Source organism: Bacillus rossius, chromosome 17 (genome assembly GCF_032445375.1).
Source record: "Bacillus rossius redtenbacheri isolate Brsri chromosome 17, Brsri_v3, whole genome shotgun sequence".
Taxonomy (NCBI): domain Eukaryota; kingdom Metazoa; phylum Arthropoda; class Insecta; order Phasmatodea; family Bacillidae; genus Bacillus; species Bacillus rossius.
This window is the reverse complement of record NC_086344.1, coordinates 9,043,173-9,066,402: the sequence shown is the minus strand read 5'-3', so window position 1 is coordinate 9,066,402 and position 23,230 is coordinate 9,043,173. Positions and strand designations below refer to the sequence as shown.

Below are 23,230 nucleotides of genomic sequence, written 5' to 3'. Positions count from 1 at the left end.
GTTTGCTATGTTCGCTATGTTCGCTGCGCCAGGCGGCCAGACAGGATAGTCCAGTTCGCGACGTCGGAGAGAAGTATGCTGTGGGATTCGAGTGATGATTCCGACGGTGATGATATTCTGCTGTCTCTCACAGTGTGTGAACGTAAAAAGAAATGGTTAGAGACCTGCACAATTCGCGGATTCATTTCGTAATATGCTACAATTCAAATAATTATACCTTAGCGTTGCTTCTACCATTGGTTCACTGTTAATCTGGAGGACTGAGGGCCAATTAGAGACCCTCGCTCAAAGAAGTGTCGAATCACAGACAGTCGAGACGACTCACAAGTCAGCAGCCAATGAACAGGTGGCATTTGCCCGAGTGTGTAGAGTGTAGTAGAGTCTATCCTGGAGGTCATTGAACCCGCGAATTTTGCAGGTCTCTAGAAATGGGTTCATTAATTTAATATAAAAATAAAAAGAATTCGAGGGATTTCATTTGATGAAGCATTTTCAGTGAGGACGAAATCAAATTTATGGATTATTTCAGGATAAATTCGACTTTTTTCGGTCGACTTGACTATTTGAAGCACAATACTGAGAGAAATTAAACGTCACAAAAAAGAAACGCAGAAGTACAGCACGATTCCGCGCGAAAACAGATGTTTTTATCTGCGCATGCGCGAAGTCAGCAACGTTTTGGAAAAATAACTAGAACAAAACCTCTGGCACGTCGCCAACATAGCGAACATAGCGAACACAGCTTTGTTTGGCCAGTGACACCTGAAATGCAACTGGCTATATTTGACTTGCGCAGCTAACGTAGCGAGCATAGCGAGCATAGCACCCTGTGTGGCCGTAGCTTAAGCCTTGGGGATCACTTCTGTCGTCGACGAGGTAAAATAAAAACGTCACCACATTCGGGGTTTTTAACTTACTGATGGCTTCACTTCTACGATGAACCACTCAATAGTAGTCTCTCGAATCGGCGAACCTGTAATGGCCTCTCTTGATTAAATTATACTACTGAAGAAAGCATCAACAATACGACACTCGGTTGTTAGGAGATGAAGAAAGTATCAACAATGCAGCAGATGTTGCCAGGAGACGAAGAAAGCATTACCAATGTGATTGCTGGATTAAAAATGCAGTGGCTGTTGCCAGGAGACAAGAAAGCATCAACATTGCGATTTCTGTTGCCAGGAGAAGAAAGCACCAAAAATGCAATTGCTGGATTAAAAATTTAGTTGCCGTTACCAGGAGACAAAGAAAACCATAACAATGTAATAATTGCTGTTGCCAGAAGATAAAAAAAAAATTAAATCTAGTTACCATTGCCAGGAGTCGAAGAAAGCATTAAAAATGCAGCGGCCGTTTCCAGGGAACGCATAAGAAATCATCAAATGCATTGTTTTGGGTTTTAAAGGCTGATTATGAGCAAGGGAAGGCATTTATAGCGAGAAAAAAAATCCTAACGTCCTTTAGACAGCAATATAATATGCCCTAGCCAGTGGTTATCTCTTGTAGTGGGTGGCTGAAAGAAAAGAGAAGACGTCACCATATTTGACCGGGCAGTTAGGCCGAGTTTGCTTCTGCGCTGAATTATTGTGATTGGAACGCTGACATTGTACCTGAAAGAAACTCGACCAATCACAAAACACAGACAATGCTACAGTGTTTTGACTCTCAGCTAGTCTCGAAATATTTTCGCGAAAAATACCGTACGTCCATAAAAGCATGTCCCAGTTATAAATTTAATTGTATCACATGTAAGCTTTGTAGAGTGTTGGTTCAAGGTCACAATCAAAGAGTAACTCAGTTTTAGATAAGCGCATGCGCGAGTACTGCTTTGTTATTTTCTCACTTGAAGCGCCACCTACGCAAAATGGCGACTCCTGAATGTAAAGCGGGGACGCACCACAACGCCGAAATATCACAACGCCGAACGTACAATAACGCCGAAAACCATAAAGCCGAAATGCCAAATTGACCACAACGCCGACAGCTATAAAACTGCTGTGTACCACAACGCCGTGAGCTATAAAACTGCTGTGTACCACAACGCCGAATTACCACAACGCCGAAATACATCAACCCCGAAAAATGGCATTGCAGGACTGCCACAAAGGTTAGGTTCGGTAAGATTAGCACACAAATTCATTCAGATGTTTTTCATTTTGCTCCTGTGGCCCCCCCTCTCCGCAGCAACATTTTTCGGCGTTACTGTATTTCGGCGTTGTGGTACACAGCAGTTTTCTAGCTGTCGGCGTTGCGGTCAATTTGGCATTTGGCGTTATGGTACTTTCGGCGTTATTGTACTTTCGGCGTTGTGGTATTTCGGCTATGTGGTAACGACCCGTGTAAAGCGTTTTGTGTTCTGCAATGTGCTAAGGTTGAATCTGTAATTTCAGGAGAGTCCTTCCCCATTGGAATCTCTTTGCACGATAGTGGTTGAACGTCAAAGTCCCTGATCGTTGGATTGCTCGTAATGGTCGAGACAAAAGAGCTTTCGCTTGCCTCCACGTTCACATTACAAAACGCCAGGCTTTTTTTCTTTTTCTTTTCAGGCTTTATAAAAGATCATGTCTTCTTTCCGCCGCTACCTAATGACTTGCGGCTCCGTAGGGTGGCAAGCTGTCTGCATGATGGGCATGTCCATGCCAAAGTGCTAGGTGAAGAACTAAAAACACAACTAACTGTAGATTGCGTGCCATGACTGGAGGCGCCTGCCTGGGCATTCAGTGCAAATAAACACCGATCGAGTTGGGGATACCGATACGAGTGGAATGCTGTATGCTAATGGGCGACGTCCTTCGAAAGTGGCACGCATATAAAACCTCACTTAATAAAAATAAAATACGAATGCTCTTTCACCATTCGCCTTAAACCCATACGCCGACAGTTCTTCCACTATAACTAGTGAATAGACGTTAGTATAATAATATTAGCCCATATTATGTTATATAATATATGTTTATATAAAAAATATATATATAAAAATCTAAAAAAAATAAAAAACAAAAAACATAGTTTTAGTTTTGCTTAATTACACATTTACAGTTAATACTAAGCGCACACAACCTCGTAGATAATAAAGCGTAGAAGTTGGGGCTAAAGGGCTCGCGATGAGGGAATCGGATAGTTTCGCTGACCGTCCGACTGCCCTTACTGACGACAGGCAACAAGTGCTGTATCCTCTTCCTGAGTGTTTCCTGGCGCGCCAACTCGCGGATACACTGTTTAAATTAATTATTCGTAGCTCTGGATGCGTAGATGCTGTGATAATGGGTTAAGCAATGACGGACGAACTAATTTCTCTAAGTGCCGACAGCCATTGACAGGCGACAGGCGACCTGAAGCTATAGTTTCTCCGGAGTAAGGCCCATGGCTCAGCTCACGGATACTTAACGTAATTAAAACATTTAATGCCCACACATGCGTTATAACACATGTTAAGGCATGTTAGCCCGCGCAACATGCATTTACTAAAATTAGTCTAGTCTGTAGGATGTTTAATTTTCTTTCTTTTAGTTATAGGTGCTGCTGTCTGGAGCGGATGTGAGTGGTTCGTGTTACCCTCACCGCCAGGGGCGCCTGCGTCCCTGGCCAGAAAATTCCAGTCCTGGACAAAAAGAAAGCGGACCTCGAGTCCAAGTGCCCAACCCCCGCATGGTAGACTCTTTCTACTCTGGCCAACTCTTCATCCAGACCATCCTCTGTCTCCTGTACTTTCCTACACTTAATGCATGCAAACTTGCATCCCGCATGAAAGTGCCCAGGGTTTTCCTGTGTCTATGCAGGTTTTACCTGGGCCCAACTTAACTAGTAGTTTAGACTAGAGAGAAGAGTGAGGGGAGTTAGTCATGGCAACAATCGCTGCCATGGCTGGCCAATCCCCTCCTAGCACACGATGCATATGACCCTCTCCCTGCATGGCTATTCCCAGCATGACTAGGGCGTGATATGCTTCGGCCTGAGACGCACTTAGGTCCCTCCCTAACCCGGACTCCTCCCAAACACACTTAGTTTTTAGTTAGGTTAGGAAAAAAAAATTAAAAAAAATCTAATGACTTGCCAGAGTTGAGTCACAGAACTGAAGACACTATCGCTTCCATTATTCCGGAGTTGTTAACCAAAGTGTGGGAAGAATTTAACTTTCGGTTGGATGTGTGCCGTATAACTAAAGGTGCACATATTGGTCATTTGTAGGAAAAAACAAGGTTAGTTTACCTTCGATTTGATGTATGATTTGTTATAAATAGTCTAAATTAAGCTGTTATACCATTGAAACTAGGACATTCTTCTATGTACACCATGTACATGGCTCTAATTATGAATCATGTGTTATTTTTTGTAGGTAATCTGGTTATAACCGAGTAGGTACGGACAATGTTAATTGAAATAATCCATTCAGTTTAAATAAGGCAGGAGATGAGGCTCGGTGTATCGCAAATTTGTCTTGAGGTTGCTTTACCGGATTCAACACTTCTGAACTGCGAGTAGGTTTTGTACATTTTAAAATCTTTGATATGTTAACCATGCGTTTCAGTCATTAATCAATTTTTGAAGTTATATTTCTTTAGGCTCGTTATGAGAGAAAAAAAATAGATGGAATTTTTACGCTGCGCGCGCACCATGCAACGTTATTTTCACTGGATGAAGAAAAAAATAGGATACAATAAAATAATAATATATATATATGCTTCCAAATCTTGTTCACTAGTGATTGTTATTGTATACTGGTACATATAATTAAAATACATTTATTTATTGTAAATATTAGTGATATAAATTGTGCTTATAAACTTTTTCAAGTATATTTATGTATGTGAAGTTATGTTCCCATAAGTATGATTTATTTTCACTGTAAATTATTAATTTATTAATTAAACAAAATTGAAATTAATAAATTGAAATAAACATTCAGCATATCATTGATTTATATTGTTAAATAAAATTTATCTCGATTGTTTTACTAAATTAAGAAAATAATTTTATGCACGTAATTTCACAGGCATTATTTTCTAATAGTGTTGAATTATCTTGGAAGCAACGAATAAAGCATGGCTGCCGTGTGCACGTGTGTATTTTTGACAATTTAAACTGAAGTCATGAATTCCAACACACATACTTTGCGGCCATGCAGTTTTAAAGTTTTGAAACAAAAGATAAAGCATTTTAACATAGTGTTTTGGTTGTTCCGTATTGGAAAATAGATACCGAAAGATTTAGGATAAATATTCCCAGCAACGGAAGACAAAAACATATCGTGGTACCCAACATTTTCTTGCGAAAAGTTAACGACTTTTATGTTGTTAGGTTGCCGATGAATACCGCACAGTTCTCTGATTTTCAATTAATTCCAACCTCCAATGGATCCGTTAGAGCATTTGTGGGATAATTTATGGAGACGTGTTAGGCACCGTCATCCTCCTCCTAGTGATTGAAATCAGCTTCATATTGCTCTTCATGAAGAATGGGATGCTGTCCCGGCGGAGTACGTCCAAAATGTAATTTCTTCTATGCCTGACAGGGTTAGGACCCTACGCCGTGCAAGAGGATGTAATACCCGTTATCAGAAAAACTAATGAAAATGAAGACTTATCATATTTAAAATATGTTAATTTCTTATTTTCATTATTTATAATTTTTTTACAGAATTATTCTTAAAGATTATTTATTTATGGTAGAATTTGTTTAAATAACCTATAAAGAAACTAATCATTATCACAAATTTAAAAAATCTATTTACTAGGATTATGGGGGGATATCAGTGTGTAAGTTTTTTTTTTTTTTGCTGCTGAGTGTACATAAATTTCACGCGCAGGTTTGATAGACACACGTATTAAATATTTATTTCGTACCTACAGAAAAGGCCAGCATTATATATTAATAAAATGCCTCTAACTGACTTACATTGCGTTTATCGTATTTTAAATGCATGGAAAAAACTGCTTTCATGTTTGTCAATTTTAGCGAATAAAGAATGAAAAAATGCGAAGTTTCAAAAGCGGTGAGAGTCAGCTCCCTACTAACAAGGCAATTTATTTACTCAATGGTGTTGAAAAAAGAAGAGTATCGAAAATATCCTTCATGACTTGTTTGATTCACTGACCCGGGAAAATGTATTGGGAAATGTTCCGTATTTACTGTAGGCATATTTAGTAAACTCGTGGGTGCGTGGCTGTCTGGGCGTTTGAGCGAAACTTCAGACTGGTTGTAGTCGTACGTTAGCTCACTAACTTCGCTACAAGCAGCGATGCTGCTTCCATGTGTTTTCAGCTAGTAACTTGACAGCTAAAATATGATGCATAAATTCGCGATTCGAGGGACGTGCCTACCGGGGCACACATACGGTGCGCAGAGCTTCAGGAAAAACAACGCGATTTGAAAACTACTCAAGATATCCGATTGGGGTCTGTTTACGAAAAGCATTTAAGAGTTCACTGAGGGCCGAAAAGTACTTTTGATTTTGGACTAAGTTTTTAAACTGTATTTTTAGAAGAGTTAAAATTTCTAAAACGCATTATTTCAGAGTACTTTTTAGGTGTAAAAGAACCGGTACATATTCTTGAAAGCACTTAAGGGACTTGCATTACACCTTTATCTTCATTTCCCCGCAATATAATGTTACGGTCACCGCTCAAATTTCACAGTTATCCTGTGACGACGAGGAGACTGCGCGCCAGTTCACAGCCTTGCGCTTAGAGGCAACGCCGCGCTAGAAGCACCAGCGAGCGTCGCGCTTATCATCCCGCCTCACTGACACAGATACACCTCTGACGAGTCGTGCCCGCTAGTACAGTGCAATTACATAATATGTGTGAGTTAAGTGTTTTAAAATTTGTTTAATACTAACACTTCAGGAGGGGAAAAGTGTGTAACGTGCAGTTTACGTATCCGCAAGTGGGACAAACACGGCACCAAATAGCAATGCAGTTAAACTACCGTTAATATTCCAGTAACGCTCTGAGGTTATATGTGTGTGTGTGTATGTATGTATGTATGTATATATATATATATATATATTCATTCGTTATTCTACTTTTTCGTTAGGCTCTAATGAAGTCAAAGAGGCTATAAAAAAGTTGTACATTACCTTTTGGAAACATAACCTACAAAAAGAAAAAGGTTGGTAACAAGTATCATCAGATTATAGCCAAAGATGAGGCGATAAAAAAAAGGCCAGTAATTTAAGCTACGCCTTTTTTTACCCCTTTCCCTCCCCGTTGCGGGCCGTATAATTTAGTCGTCTCTTTGGCGGGCCCGCGGAGGACCTACTTTCGGGATCGTGAGTGAGAAATGCCCTGCCGCGGGCCGTGCTATTACCGAGCCCGCCTTGCGACACACTCCCGCGCCAGGGACTAGTGTAACCGATCCGCCTTCCTGTCCCTTGTGAGGGAAACACTCGGACACCTCGCGTATTGTCTAGGCACGGACAGCCGACAGTTCACGGCCATCAAAGCTGAATTGTATCCCCTGCTTTTGGTGGCAGTAGTGTAGCTGGGTAGAAACTGGAAAGGTATCCTTTTCCGATTTCTTAAAATGTTTCGGTTTTAATGCAAATATGCACTGGAAAGGCATCCCCTCGGAAAGGATACCTTTCAGGATTTTCTGTATAATGACACAGCAAAAAATAAACTAAAAAGGTACCCTTTCCGATTTCTTAAAATGCATATTATTTTCTGCTTTAAAATCGTGAAAGTTATCCCCTCTAACCTAATTTTAGTTTCCAATTGCGTATTAGAATGTTGAAAAAAGGTTAAAATTAGCTTATAATTGTAATATTATTTTCTTATCATAAAGGTGTTTCTTATGTAATTTTAAAAATTTTTACAGCCAAATTTTTTCCATATTTGTTTATTTTTTGGTTTGAAGCCCTTAGGTTAGGTTAGGTTAGAGGGGATAACTTTCACGATTTTAGAGCAGAAAATAATATGCATTTTAAGAAATCGGAAAGGGTACCTTTCCAGTTTCTACCCAGCTACACTACCACCACCAAAAGTATGAAAGGTACCCTTTCCGAGGGGTTACAGTTTTATCGTCCTATCAAAGCCACAGCCACGACCACGATCCGAACAGTTCCAAAGTCAACCGGAGTAAATGTTGAGGTGAGGTTAGGTTAGGTTCTTGTCAGTGTGACAAATAACAGTTCAATGTTTTTTTTTCTTCTTCTCGGGAAGGTATGTTAGATTATCGTAACTAAAATGAAAGGTTGGTTATGTTAGGTTAGCGATTTTCAAAATACTCTACGACCGTAAAATATATAAATCCTTGCAATGTGGTGGCTTTCCACGAGCGATAGGAAAACTTTCCAAAATTTCGGAACAGTTAATGTGTGGCTCTCATCACAGTGAAATGTAGGCTTCCGAACTATTACTATCAACATTTTATGTAACGTCACAGAGAATATTATCCATTTTTCAGTGTTATCTGTTTCAAAGTTAAAAAAAAAAAAAGCAAATCATTTTCTTTTCGTACCATGTGCGTCTCTGCCTGAGGACGGGAGCCGATAGCAGTTCCCGAAACGTCGATTGTTTCTGTTTTTAGAAAACTATTGTGTTTGTTTCGTCTTTTCGTTTTGTCGTGTTTTTGTCTCGTTTCAGCTGTTGTGCTGAAATTTTTTGGGTTCAATATTTTTGTGCTGTCATCATTTGTGGGGTTTTTTTTTCGTTCTCTTCTGTTTTTTTTTTTTGAAAACTATTGTTTTGTTTCGTCTTTTCGCTTTGCTGTGTTTGTGTCTCGTTTCAACTGTTGTGCTGAATTTTTTTGGGTTCAATATTTTTGTGCTGTCACCACTTGTGGTTTTTTCTTTCGTTCTGTTGGTCCAGTTTTCTTTGTTTTTTCTTTGTTTTTGACCATATTCCTGTTATGGAATATTATGTGGTGTTTATATCCTGTTGACAACAGCAATTTTTTCCTTAATTTGTGTTTTTTGTAGTTTTCTTTTACAGACATACATGTGCTTATCAATGGCGTATGTCCAAAATCTTACATCAAGTCATGCACTCCCATTGCACAAATCTTTAAAAGATAATTAAAACAAATAGTTTTTAGTTTGGTGGTGTGTAAAAAATAATAAAGGATTTTAGGTGAAATAAACTTATTAAATTAGTGAAATATAAAAGTTGTCACTCGATGCTTATTCCCGTCCTGATAGTTGAGTGGTCTGAGCCTAACATCCTTTGGTATAAATTATTTTTAATTAGTATTTAGAATGATCAGGTGATTCATTCTTATATTCTATACACTGCTTCAACAAAATATGAAATTAATAATCTTTTCTATGCAAAATTTGTTAACTGCATACAATACATTCTAAAGCAACTAACAATATTAAAAAAACGAATAATACATCACATACTCTAGCAAGGGATACATAATAAAAGATAGACATAGCCTATATTTATATAATTCAAGATGGTTGTATATATGAGATGATTGGGAAATGAAATACAAGAAGGTGGTAAAGTAAGTGAAATGAGAGAGAACGATCAGATTAAAAACAGAATGGCTGCCACATAATAAAATAAGAGCATTCGAAAATAAAACCCAATATGGCGGATGTATGAGCGAAATGGGATGAGCAAGACTATTATGACTATGAAGAGGTGAATGAGGTACCCCTAGAGGTTTATTTGAGGGGGAATAGCAAACCTCTTTGCGGATATTGGGGGTTACATACATAAAACCATTAATTTTAATGAAAAAAAGCGTGGGGCTCTCTTCTTTCATTTTCATAATGACTCTGTCCTAATGAATAGACATTAGTGGTAGAAATTTAATACAACTGATATCAAGCACCCCCAAGCTTTTTTTTCATTAAAATTAATTGTTTTGTTCATTACTTAATTCTTATTTTAAGCTAATGAATTAAAAAAAATTCGTTATACAGAGTTAAAGTTAATTCTGTCACTGTTGAACAGATTACTCAAAATTAAAGATTTATTTATTTATTTTTTGGTTCATACATCAATTAAAGCGAGTCTTTTTAAGTTTTTTTAAAAATATAATTATTTTTTATTATTTTTAGTTTATATTGAATTAAGTTTCTCGAAATGCACTACCAAATCTATTTTAATAGTCCCTAAAATTTTGGAGTCATTGACCCCGCCCCCCTTCACTCTCACCGTCCGCACAAGGAGGTATGACGGTGTCCGAAAGCTTCGGGGGCACGTCAAAATTAACGTACTTTAATTGTTACGACTTTCAAAACTTCTAGGACAAATGACCTCTCCCCTAAAGGGGCAGGGGGTAGAATGTTCAGGACCCCGAATGGCTCTAAAACACTCCAAATAAAAAAAAAAATCAATTTTTGAAATTTTTTGGTTTTGACCCCCTAACCCCCGCCTCCCCCATTTTTTTTCCTGGGGGGGGGGGGGGGGGAGAGAGTCGACGTCGGGCAAATTTTCCATCATGCCCCGGATTCATTTATATACAAAAAACATGGTTAGTCTTCGGGTCATAGTCATGAAATTGTTTTATTGCCATCGGGATTACATAGGGCTATACTGAATATTAAAATCCATACGACAATTAGAAGTAGTTTTAAAATCCACTTACAAGATTTGATTACTTAGAAAGTTAGATACAAGTGAAGATAATGAAAGCGTGTTAAAAAGGGAAATTAACAGCTAATTTTTATTAAGGTTGCGAGTGGGAAACGCGGCGGACGTTGCTATGAGCCGTTTGTATTCTCACGGTACTCCCGCTACTCCACTATTTCATTCCGTCAGTGTTCCATTCTCTTCTCATACCCTCATCGTTTGAAATCGTCTCAACCTCAACGACACGTTAAGCCCATCCATTAAGTTTGCACACGTAAGAATAAAATGCAGCTTAAGAGGGACAGAAAGGAACCGAAGAACGCCATTTGGTTTTCAACAGTTTTAATATATATTTGTTCTTTAAAATTTTGGCTTCGTTGAAGCATATGTTACAACATAGTGGAATGTTTTGAAGTCAATAGTGACAGGCTGCTACAAATTGTTTTCCCTGTGAAGTCATTGGTCTTAAAGCCAGGATTACAATAGCTCGTCGCATCCGTCAAAGCCCGTCTACAACCGCCCGAACCTGTGGGATGTCCGTGTGTTCAGGCCCCCGCCCACCCGGGCACACACGCGGTGCGCAGAGCTTCAGGAACAACAACGCGATTTAAAAACTACTCGAGATATCCGAGCGGGGTCTGCTTACGAAAAGCATTTAATAGTTCACTGAGGACCGAAAAGCACTTTTGATTTCGGATTAAGTTTTGGAACTGTATTTTTAGAAGAGTGAAAATATTTAAAACGCGTGTTTCCAGAGTAATTTTTAGACGTAAAACAACCGGTACAGATTATTGAAAGCACTTAAGGGACTTGCATTACACATTTATCTTCATTTCTCCGCAATATGTTACCGTCACCGCTTAAATTAAACAGTTATCCTGTGACGAGAAGACTGCGCGCCAGTTCAGGGCCTTGCGCTTAGAGGCTATACCGCGCTAGAAATACCAGCGAGCGTCGCGCTTTGTATCCCGCCTCACTAACACACATACACTCCTGACGAGGCGCCCCATACACTAGCGGATATGCTCGGCGCATGGCCGCTCCCACACACTACACGAGCATGCTCGTCTCTTTCTCTATAACGACAGTCCGTGTTCTACTTGCACAACGGCTGAAAGCAGCATTGCACTGTATGGCGGATTATTTCGTTTGGATGAACAGCAACTAAAAAGAAACGACGAGTTTGGTATAAAAGGTGGCTTGTGGAACGAAATCGTTATATGTAGTGACATGTCAATGCTGAGAGAGCTGGAAATCTCAGAGCCAACAGACCTGCACAGTTATTTGAGGACGGATAAATGTACATTCACAAGTAATGTTCATTCACATTTCTCTGGCTTTTTTCACTAGATGTTCGTAGCACTCTTGTTTGATATGCCTGTTGATATATTCCTTACTCCTTACATCCCACACTGGTCGAAGCGTGCGATATAAATTTATGAACTTCTTCCAAAAAACTTTATTGTCATTAGAACACGTGATGATGCGACAGCAGACGGCACACTCGCTGTGGGCTCGGGGCGAGCATGTTGGGACCTGCCGCTCACTGGCGGATATGCTCGGTCCGGGGCTCGGCTCGGAGGGAACTGCCATCCGACGGCAAGCCGAGCATGCTCGGTCTGACAGAGGCCGAACCAGCCCTCACACTAGTGCCAAGTCGGCGAGCATGTCCGCTAGTGTATGGGGCGCCTAAGTTTTGAATGTTCATTCAACTTGTGAAAGTTGTGGGAGTTAGATTGTATTTATTTAACCCAAAAGGCAAAAAGTAAATGCTGATAACTGAAATCGTGTGTTCGGTCTTTGAAAAGAGCCGGTCGCAAACGCACAGCACCGGTCAATATTTCTTTCGTCCTTTTTCTTCTTGGCTTCTTACCACACCGTCCGTTATTTTATGTTCGCCCTTTTTAAACGGGATCCGAAAACAGCAAATATATTACGAGTGTTCTGCTTCTATGCACACATTGGGACAACAAGTTTAAGTTGACTAATCCATTCGGACCATCGCCCACGCCACCCATGACGTCAGAGGGTCACGTGGATTAATCGACGATCAGTGACCGTCGGACACAATTTGGGACATTGCAATTGCAGACGGGCCATCATCCGTTCGTCAGCGAGCCGCCAGGCGATTTACAACACTCCGTTCGTCCTTCATAACATTTTCCGTAAAACATGCAGCCAAATATTGAGAATAAACTTAAATTTTGGAGAAAATTTTCTCTTATGTAAATAGATTAAATTGACAATCATGAGAGCTATTCACTTATAACTCATTATTAAACGTAGTATTATTTTTCACTCTGGTATCATTTCAACATTTCAAGAGTTAGCATACGTAATTAATTGCACTTATGTGAATCGGACGATTTTTGTTTCAAAACACAAAATTTAAAATGTGTTCATACACAATTAAAAAAAAATAATTATGTAAGCATCTACAAAATTAAACAAAATTCAAAAACTTATCATTTGACACAAAAAAACACCTTGCAACCATTTGGATATTACAATTGAATCTATCCGTCCGTCAAAAGTGTGAAACTACCAAGCTTTTGACGGACGGATGGAAATTTTGGGGCCATATGATTGGCTGCTGGTTATGTGACAGACGGATGACGGACTATTGTAATTCCAGCTTAAAGGTAAATTTTTTTTATCACGTATTCAAGTTAACCCCTTGATACCGATGACATGATCACGTATACATTGATCCTGTGGTTCACAATGCTGGCCGATTTATTTTGAATATCCGGTGACAACCAAAAAAGTGTGATATAACAATGCATTATGACAGTAAGTTAAATACCTAAAAGTAAATTTCCCAATACCTGGCATAATTTGTTTGTATTGTTATTTTTGTTATGTCCAGAATCTTTCGACGTAGGCGACTAGTTAAAACAGCAAGCATCATGTACCACAGGGTACAGGGATAAACTTGGATATGTGTTACGGAAGAACTCGTTGAGAATTAAGATTTTAAGAAATAACAGTAAGAATTAGTCATCTCCTTAACCCCCCCCCCTTTTTTTTTGTATACCAGAGTAACCATTTCACTCGTACACAGAGTATTATTTTAAAAACAGGAATAATTTTTGCTTTTAATGAATGTGTGTAGAACACGGTGATTGTTTGTGGCATACGGCGTCTTGCCTGGTGATGACACATTTCATGGGCCCGAAACAACCTGGAGTCTGGTGGTTGTCTTCCTGTCGTCTTACTATGTTGTGTTTGAATCGCGTTTAATTTTCTTTTTGACGTGACAACGTCTAATACATCGATGAACGCCGGCTGCACGCAAGAAAAAGTGTCCCGTTACGCACATTGTTCCGTTACACTGTGTCCCGTTACGCTCATTGCACGCTTGCGCCGCATCTATCTCTCTTCCACTCGACTGTTTATAAAGTGAAGTGAAAAGTTAATGTGGTTTTCATTGCTTATTACAACAGCAATGTCGGCAATAAAGGTTAATTATTCTTGCATTTTAAAAATCTGATTGCTAGTATAATTTCAAGTATTTATTCTTTTATTATTGAAATAAAAATGATTCAATTTTATTCATAAAGTATGCAATCATTTCATCAATGTTTTATGACGTCACGTTAAACTATCGTCCGTAAACCGACTTTACAGACAACTAATTTTTTATGATCTTATTTCATTGTCCAAGGGGGGGAGGGGGTGTTTACTAATCACCAGTGTTCGTTACTTCCAATTTCTTACTTTTTTGAAAAAAAAAATTAAAGCATAAAGTTTGTAAGTTATGGTGGACACAAAATAACTAAATGAGAGTAAGAAAATGCGTTTTTTCCTTCAAATGTTTCTTCTCCCTGCCAATGGTTCTGATGTCATAGATTTTGCTACATTCCAATTCACTTCACAGATGTGCCAAGTAGTTTTTCTCTCTTGTAGCCTCTTTCGATTGAGGTGCGATATTTTACCTGCTTGCTTCTATGGGTCTTTGTTTTCTCAGGGTACTCCCTCGGGGTATAACATTCTCGAAACGAGAGAGAAATCCAATGCCTTTAAAAAACTACGGTCATATATATATATATATATATATATATATATATATATATATACACTCACACACACACACATTAACACAACACTACACCTGTCAATAACAACACAATCGGGGCGAGTAAAAAAAAAAGGCTACTTACCTATTGATGTGATTTCATTTCCCTGAAGAAAATTACTTGGTCATCCAGAAAGAAAAAAAAATCAACCAACCATTAACATCGCACGCGTAATAAGGTATGTTTCCATCCCTTTGAAACGAGTCTAAAATATTTTTTAACTGATTTCAGTCGGCCACCCCGAGTCACTTAAAAAAATTAATTTAATTTCCCTAGCGTGTAACATCAAGAACCATGTCGGAAACAGTATTTTTTGAAATTTAAAAAAATCGTGCGAGATGTAAAATGCGCTGTTCGTTCGCAGGTGCGAAAATGTGGCTGCAGTCACTCACGTCAACATTCACCCAAGTTACACACGCGCGCGCTCTCCGTTGCGTCTCTCGGAGAACTACTCTTCACTCGCTGACTGCTGGACTTGATCAGACGAACGAGTACCTATCGCCGCCGCTAGCAGCGCTGCGGTAGCCGCTCCGCTACCTCCTCCCCTCCCCCCCCCTTTATTTTATTCTATTCTTCTGAGACGCCTGGCAGCAGCTGACTGTCGGCTTCTTTCCACGATCGCGTTATCGCGTCGCGTCGATCTCTCGCGCATGCGCGCCATCACCCGTGCACGACGCGAACAGACAAATGACACCCTAAAAAATAAATAAGGACACGCATGTGGATACGGAAGCGTACGGATGTGCTGACTCTGACTTGTTATCGCTGAGTCAGATAAAATATTGACACATCAATAACATTTGCTTTAATAATAGTTTGTGAATAGTTCTCTATAACCACGGCGCCTTGCTACACGTCTTAACTTTGCCCTCCTCTAAAGGCTTTTGCACGAGGTTCGCTCAAATGGTTCAGTGGTCGACAAAAGCTGCTCCGTCAACGGATTCTAACAGCGGGTGCGGAAACTAACGCGTTATTGAATTGTACTTAGTTGAAAACACACACGCTCAGCTTTATTTGAAAATAATTCGTCGTTAAATTTCGTGTACGAGTTTCGTATTATGAATGTATTCGCAACATGAGAACACGTATTTTTTACTCGTTACCGAGGTTAGATGTTACAAAATTCTGGCGAGTACTGTAAGATTCTCTCACGTGTTTATGTATGTGTGTGTATGTATGTGTATATGTATGTGTATATGTATGTATATATATGTGTGTGTATATATATATATATATATATATATATATATATATAGTAAATTATGTACATCCTTTTGTAGTTGCTTATAATTGCATGTCACTATGTAGCCTCCTCCCCCATGAACGAGGTTGACTTCCGAAGACCGAAGAAAATGCCTCCAGTTCAGTTTTGAAGCTGGTCATGAGCCACTGCGGGCATGTGGGTCGACCGCCATATCCGGGTCTTGAGCCGCGGACCTGCGGGCAGTTCCAGGCAGTTCCAGGCAGCGCCACCAGTCCAGGCGACCGCTCGGGGGGTTGGTTACGAACACACATTTTGCGATACAAGACACGGCGAACATCGAAGGCCGTAGAGATAGCCGCAGGAAAAAGCAGCGTGATTACGAACACATTGTTCATTAAACTCCGACCATTGTTGACATTCTGACGGAATATACCGTAACCTTTGAGTAGGAACACACATTTCAGACGCTGTGCATCGCACCGCACTGTTGCTACGTCATGTACCACGTGTGTATTAGTCGGTAGTGTGAAACGAATAAGAGGTTAGCGGTGAAATTTAACAATGATAAGTATTAAATAATTGTGAAATTTGAGTGGCACGATTTTCCTTTTATCATAGGAGGGACCTTGAAGGCCCGTCGGACACTGATCACTGATTGACTCACGTGACCCTCTGACGTCATGCGTGGTGTAGGTGAAGGTCCAAATCTTCCTGGTCCGAATACATTGGTCCACTTTAACTTTTTGTGCCAACAGAACAACAAAACACTCACGACATTTGAGTTCCCGGTTCCCGTTTGAAAAACATGCATGAAGAAAATAAAAAAAAAACAATCGAAAATCATTTACTGCGCTCTAGTGACTACTTTAGAAATCAGTATATTCTGACATCGGACTTCGCAATTGTAAACATGGCAGTTTTCCGTGTGACAATGTGACGTCATTCACATTAGGATAAGGACACGGACCGCCCACAGGTCTTTAAGGCCAAATTACCTGCCAGCAAGTCTGCTATTTGCGCGGCTACAAAGTTCTAGGCGAAACTGTACTGTCCCATTGCCTTCCTTCTTCCCCTCTCCACATTAATCTATTTTTTTTCCTAACCTAACTAAAACTAAGTGTATTTGGGAGGGTTCCGGGTTAGGGAGGGAGTAAGTGCGTCTCAGGCCGAAGCCTATACGCTCTAATCATGCAGGGTATTAGCCATGCAGGAGGGGTAGCATGCATCGTGTGCTAGGAGGGGGATTGGCCAGCCATGACGTTTTAGCCATGACTAACTCACCTCACTGACTATACTAGACTAAAACTAGATAAGTTGAGCCCAGGTATAACCTGCATACACACAGGAAAAACCCTGGGCACTTACATGCGGGATGCAGAAATTTCATGCATTAATATCAAGCAGGTTGGTTACGGGAAACAGAAGGATGGATCTGGAAGAAGAGTTGGACAAAATAGAAAAGAGTCTACCATGCGGGGGGAGGGGGGGTTGTTGGGGGCTTGGACATTGCTGTCCACATTGATTTAGGTTGCTCTGGTTGTTTCGGGGGCGACTTTGTGTCGTTTCCCGCCGGGCTGCCAGCCAGCCCAACACGTCATTCAATCACACCCTCCTACACGGAAGTCTATCTGCAAAATTTCCAGGAACTGAAGGCACGCGTTATGTTACTTGACAATGAGTCCTTAGCCTCACATTGACAAATCCACTGCAAATTCCAGCACCGCGCAGGGCAGCCACCTTATATGTATATCGGCTAATCAAATCGTCACTTTACGAGATTCAAATGAACAACACTAAATACACAGGTATTTTCTAATCATAAACGACAATTATTTACAAAGGTGAAATAGTACTCCTGTAGGTATACCGAAAAGGATCGTGGTCACAAGAAAAATAGATACAGCAAAAATGAGATACTTGAGTTCGGCAGTCCCAAAAGTAAGTATACTTTATCACTATTCACATACGAACTCGCGGAAAATTTTCACAAAATCTCGTTCAGTATTATATGTTTCGGCAGGACAACTCAATCATGTAGCCTACCTAAAGGGAAAAAAAGGTAAAGTAAATATACACAATAATTTTATGTCACCCTGGATATTAAGTTACATCAAAGCTGAACAAATATAAAGAAATTAACGTTTCAAAAAATACTAAGAGTGTTAGTTTGCAATTTAAACTATGTACCTTGGATGTGCTACTTTTGAGAAAATATTTATTTATCTGAAATATTTGTAGTGCTTTTTTTGAAGAAGTATTAAAAAAAAACGTAATAAAAAGCTTGACCGCAAGAAAGAGCGATGCAAAAGAAAGAGGTGTAATTTTTAATGTAGTCTAAGCATAACTTTAACATACAGCATATTTATATATAATATGTCTTTATATTACTGCAACCCAAAAATGCGTCCATACCTGTGTGTGTGTGTGTTTGCGCGCGCGCGCGTGTGTGTACACAGAAAATAATGAAAGAATAAAGTGGAAAATTTGTTAATCTTAAGTAATAATCTAAGAAACAGTTATGAGAAATCCCGCGATATGGACTGCCATGTATAGCCATGTTGTTTAAGCAGGAGTTAAATCAAGTTTCAGCGGACCTTTACGTTATCTAGCTATATTGGGTTTATAATTTGCATTGCTTATGGGAACGGCTTACATATTAACTTAGACCTATGACAGCAAAAAAAATATTAAACCTGGCCAGTATTCAAACCCGCATCATTTTGCTGGCGTTCTACCGCGTACACAATGATAGCAGCTTCAGTATGCTTATACAATTGCATATATTAAATATAAAACTTAATATAATTAACTACGACAAAGTAAAATACCAACTGAAATGTAGAATTTAACACTTTGTTAAAACTGTTTGGGAAAGTTAGCTCTCACCTAAAAGTTTGAAGCAACACATTGCAAAACTCAAAATTGCAAAAATATGTGTTTAGTTTTACATTTTCAAATCCAGTTCGCATTGAGAAGACATTAATTTTAACATATTTCCAATTATTAGTTCGACAAAACTCAAGGAATTTATTTCCAATTTTAAACTATATTGTTTCATGTTAAAATTAAATGTTATTCTATTTCGATTAAACTTAGCTTATTAATATATTTTTGCCTACCCTCTACCTCACAGTCAATATTGCTTGCTTCTCTTCTTTTCCTCCATATCTCGTTCGCAGCTTTCGCCGTTTTGTTTCGTTTCCGTGGACAAAAAGCCCTAGTTTTACCCGTTAATACTTTGATATTCCAAACCAAAAAAAAAATTGGCTGTCTGTAAAGTCGGTTTACGGATGATAGTTTAACGTGAAAACGTCATAACAAAACATTAATGAAATGATTTCATACTTTAATGAATAAAATTGAATCATTTTTATTGAATTATCACTATTTTGTATAGGATACAAAGAAGGAGTGAAATGAAATCTACAATTTACTTTTAATTGCTCTCATTAATTCAAATATGTTTATTACTTTAACAAAGAGATTATTTTAACTATAACTTTTATACATGTTTGCTATTTAACTTCTTCCAATCTGTATTATTCTGTTAAAGATAGGACGATGATAGGAAAAGTAGGAAACGAATGGGAGTGTTTCAAGTTTAATGTGCCTCGAAAAAGTCAAATCGATGGTTGTTCCAATCGAGTGGAAGAGAGATAGATGCGACGCAAGCGTACAATGAGCGTAACGGGACACAGCGTAACGGGACAAGGTGCGTTCCGGGACACTTTTTCGTGCGTCCAGCCGGCGTTCATCGATTCATTAGACGTTGTCACGTCAAAAACCGATGAACAAATTTAATACATAAAATAAAAATTGTATTTATTTCCACAAACTTAATTTAACTTTAATTCGTCCTACTGATGCTCACTCTGTCCCTTGAACCGGATCACGGGTTTGTTGATTGAATAATCTTCAAGGTCAGACACCAGCCTGCTTCTGGCGAGGGGGAGAGAATTCCGCGCGGCCTAACAGTAGACTAAGGGGTGCCAACGGGTGCGTGTAACACAGGCACAACTACTGTAGAGTCCAAAAGAAGAGTGTGGCAACTGAAATACAACAAATTCAGTGTTGCAAAACTGGATTTTTTTGGGTGTTGCAAATAATTAAAAAAAATCAAAACTGATTTTTTTTTACAGATTAAGTTTCAAACTACACATTAACAAAATCTGAAAATCTTCAATTGAGAGACTAATGTTTTTTTTTTTTACGAAAGTATTAATGCCTAATCCAAGCGACTCTTACGACCACAACACACATTCGGCAATTGATTAATCGCTTTAATAATAAGTTATTTTGTTGTGCAGATTGTACAGATCACCACAACAAAAGGCGGATAGTTAATCAAAAAATGGTACACAAAAACTCTAAATTATCAACTTATGATGTGAAGTATTTTGAAAATTATGCTTCTTAAACAACAAACAACTACAGTTTTAAAGTGTTCATGCACAACTCTTTTACATAAAAAAAAATTTTTTTATCCAACTTTAAATTAAACAATTATCAAACAAACCACCGATGGTTTAAATGCTCTAAATAAAAGCAATATCTAAAAATATAAATATATTTAATTTATCAGTGAAACCAATTTGTCATAATTTGATGAACCAATAGTTTATTTAACGTAGTACTGTATAAATAGTGCAGATGTCACTGGAGTCGGTGTGACGTGATGGTGCCAATGTCCGCCAAAAGTCGCTTGTGCTTCTAAATGTGCTTCCTTTTCGACGATTGGCCTCGTGGTTTGGAGATCACCGGTCTATACGCTTGACACTGAACATGACCTGATTAAAATGTTGGTCGCGTATCGACGAATCATACCTCTTGGTTTTGGAGACGCTTGGCCTATGCGCATGATTTGTCACCTCTTGGCTACTGACTGGATGTGTTTGACCACCTACTGGATGCGTCTGGCTACCAACTGGATGTGGCTGGTAAACCTGCTGGACCTACGTTACTGGTTACTGCATAGATGTGTCTGAACACCGACTCGGCGTGTCATCCTGGCCAACCGACTAGCATGATGCCTGGTCACCGATTACGTGCCTGCCCACTGAATGGACATGCCTAACCACCGACTGATATGCATGGTCGCCGACTGAACGTACCTTGCCACCAACTTGTTGTGTTAGCCTGACCAAACGACTGGACGTGGCTGGTTAATTGACTGTCATGTGAAGATGTCCTGAAAAACACATGTCAAGACATGCAAAGCACTTCCTTCGCCTTCTAAGAAGAGTGTAGACATCGAAAAATAAAACTTGTAATTTGCTTTTTTTTTTGTACTTGTAGAATTTCTGTAATAAATTTTATTTGTTACTTTGTTGTTTTTTTCTCGAACCTGTCACTTTTTTTGTAATTTAAATTATATATTTTTTGCATTAGTTAAGGATCGAACCAAGCACTGTGTGCGATAGAATCAATAATTATTTTAACAAGTGGTTTATTATGATTTCTTTGGAATTTTTCCCGAATTTCTAGATAAATAATTACGGATTTTCTAGATGGCGGCAAAAATGTTCAACAAGATGGCGGATATCACGACAGTTGACTGTATGTTAATAAATGAGTACTTCTTTCTACCATGCAAATAAAACTAACATGTTGGCAGCGCACTCCAGCGGATCGGCGGTGGCGATGCAATGGATCCTTCCTCCATGGACGTCACCGGCAAAATGACCTTCCACAACTAATTAAAAGGTAGAGATTACGTCAGCCAGTATGATGTCATGTCAGTCAACTAGTATTCGTCTGCTGGAGATCGCCATATTGGATCCAACGGAGTCCCGCGACGGAGGTCCACGAGAGGTGCGGCTCAGCGAGGTGTGCGGTGTGTAAGAACTGAGTGACTGGGGAATAGACATTTATTTAGGTGTAATTGATTATTAGGCATTGTTAGAAAATTATTGGTTAGTGAAATAAATATTGGAATTCAATAAAACTGTTTAGTAATAAAATATTTAGGACAGCGGCACCTCTCTACCCCCTTCCCCTTCCCAAGCGTTTTCCCACTGAGCCCGTAGGTATATACTCTGCATCTTTAGAGTGTTCGGCATTTTCCCAGAGCCCCGTCTGTGCAGAGTGGCTTAACTAGGACGCCATTGTTCGTGGAGTTGCTAAACTAGGACGCCATTGTTCTTGGAGCAGCTTAACTAGGACGCCATTGTTCTTGGAGCTTCGAAGTGTTAAGTTCGGGGATTCTGATGACGCGACACATCAAAAGGCTACGAGACCTATCCAGGGCGGGACTCGGCAGGGACTGACCCGCGAGGCAGTGACGGGGCGAGTGATAGTGGACGGCTTCGTGTACCGAAGAATCCTGGTGTTTTGTGTGCGGCGGACGAGTGGGCAGTGCGAGGCAGTGTGCTGATATAGAGGTGCGCGGTAAGAAACTAGCAGTATAGAGAGCTACTGTCAAGCCAAGCTCTAGTTTGGAGAGTTAACTGTGGAAATAAGGACTTTATTAATAGTGTGTATATGAGTAAATACACAAAACTGTAGGTAATTAATTGGGCTACACGTCCAAACCTGTATTTTCCCACTCGTTCAAATATTATAATTTTTACTGTTGAAATTACTTTTTCAGAAAGGATAAACCAAAATAAGTAATACGAATTGAGCTAATATTTACAATATTAGTTAAATTACAACAATCTGGACGGCTGCCAAGAAGATCGATTTCAGTTAAGTAAGTTCTCTAATGACTCTCTCCCACTGGAGCTCGGTTCGACAAAGGCTCTCTCTACAGTTCATCTCTTACCAAGCACCTCTGTCGTATTGCTCACATGTCCGCCGCACCGCCACCAGATGCTCCGATGTGAGCACACGAGGCCCGTCTCTCGTCGCCCGCTACCGCTCGCCAAGGGAGCAGGGGTCACCTGTATCGCTCCGAGTATTCCCCGGCATACCCGCCAGTTTTCTCTCTCGCCGCGGGTCGGCCCCAGGGTTGGTAGAAGGGGAGGTTGCCTCAGACGGGTGCGCATCTTTCTGCGCATCTTTCACCGACTCGACCTTGCTCCCGTCCCGCCCCGCAGTCAAGACGCGCGCGCTTTCACAAATTTATCTTTCCGTCCCGACAAAACTGGACACACTGTCATAGAGACGATCTCATGACACGCGTACTTCTAGTTTCATCTTTATGTGCACGACGAATTCAGCTACTTTATGTGTACCTCGCGTGTGTGTTTAGAGTTTTATTTCCTAGCCTGATAAACGTCAACATGTGCAGTGTTCGGCGTTTGAACGAATATTTTATAACATTAATGCAGGTTCAATACTAGTTGGCTGTGTGGTAAAATACCCGGGACTGGGTGTGCTGTAGCTGTTTGTAAAAATCGTCGTGAAAAAACAAAAAAACGTCATATACCACAGATTTCCAAAAGAAATTGTGTTCAGAAGCCAATGGGTGCAACGCTGCA

General features: G+C 39.7%; 1 protein-coding gene across 4 annotated transcripts in view; it reads right to left on the bottom strand.

The window, feature by feature from the left end:
- The window catches only part of LOC134541023 (adenylate cyclase type 2-like), a 469,698-nt gene extending 454,598 nt beyond the window's left edge, over positions 1-15,100 (bottom strand). For 3 of the 4 annotated variants that reach the window (XM_063384159.1, XM_063384162.1, XM_063384160.1), the window contains exon 1: positions 14,690-15,100. The gene's annotated coding sequence lies outside the window, so the exon portion shown is untranslated. The remainder of the gene's footprint in view (positions 1-14,689) is intronic. The other variant, XM_063384161.1, reaches the window with a different exon arrangement.
- Between the last annotated feature and the right edge of the window lie 8,130 nt (positions 15,101-23,230).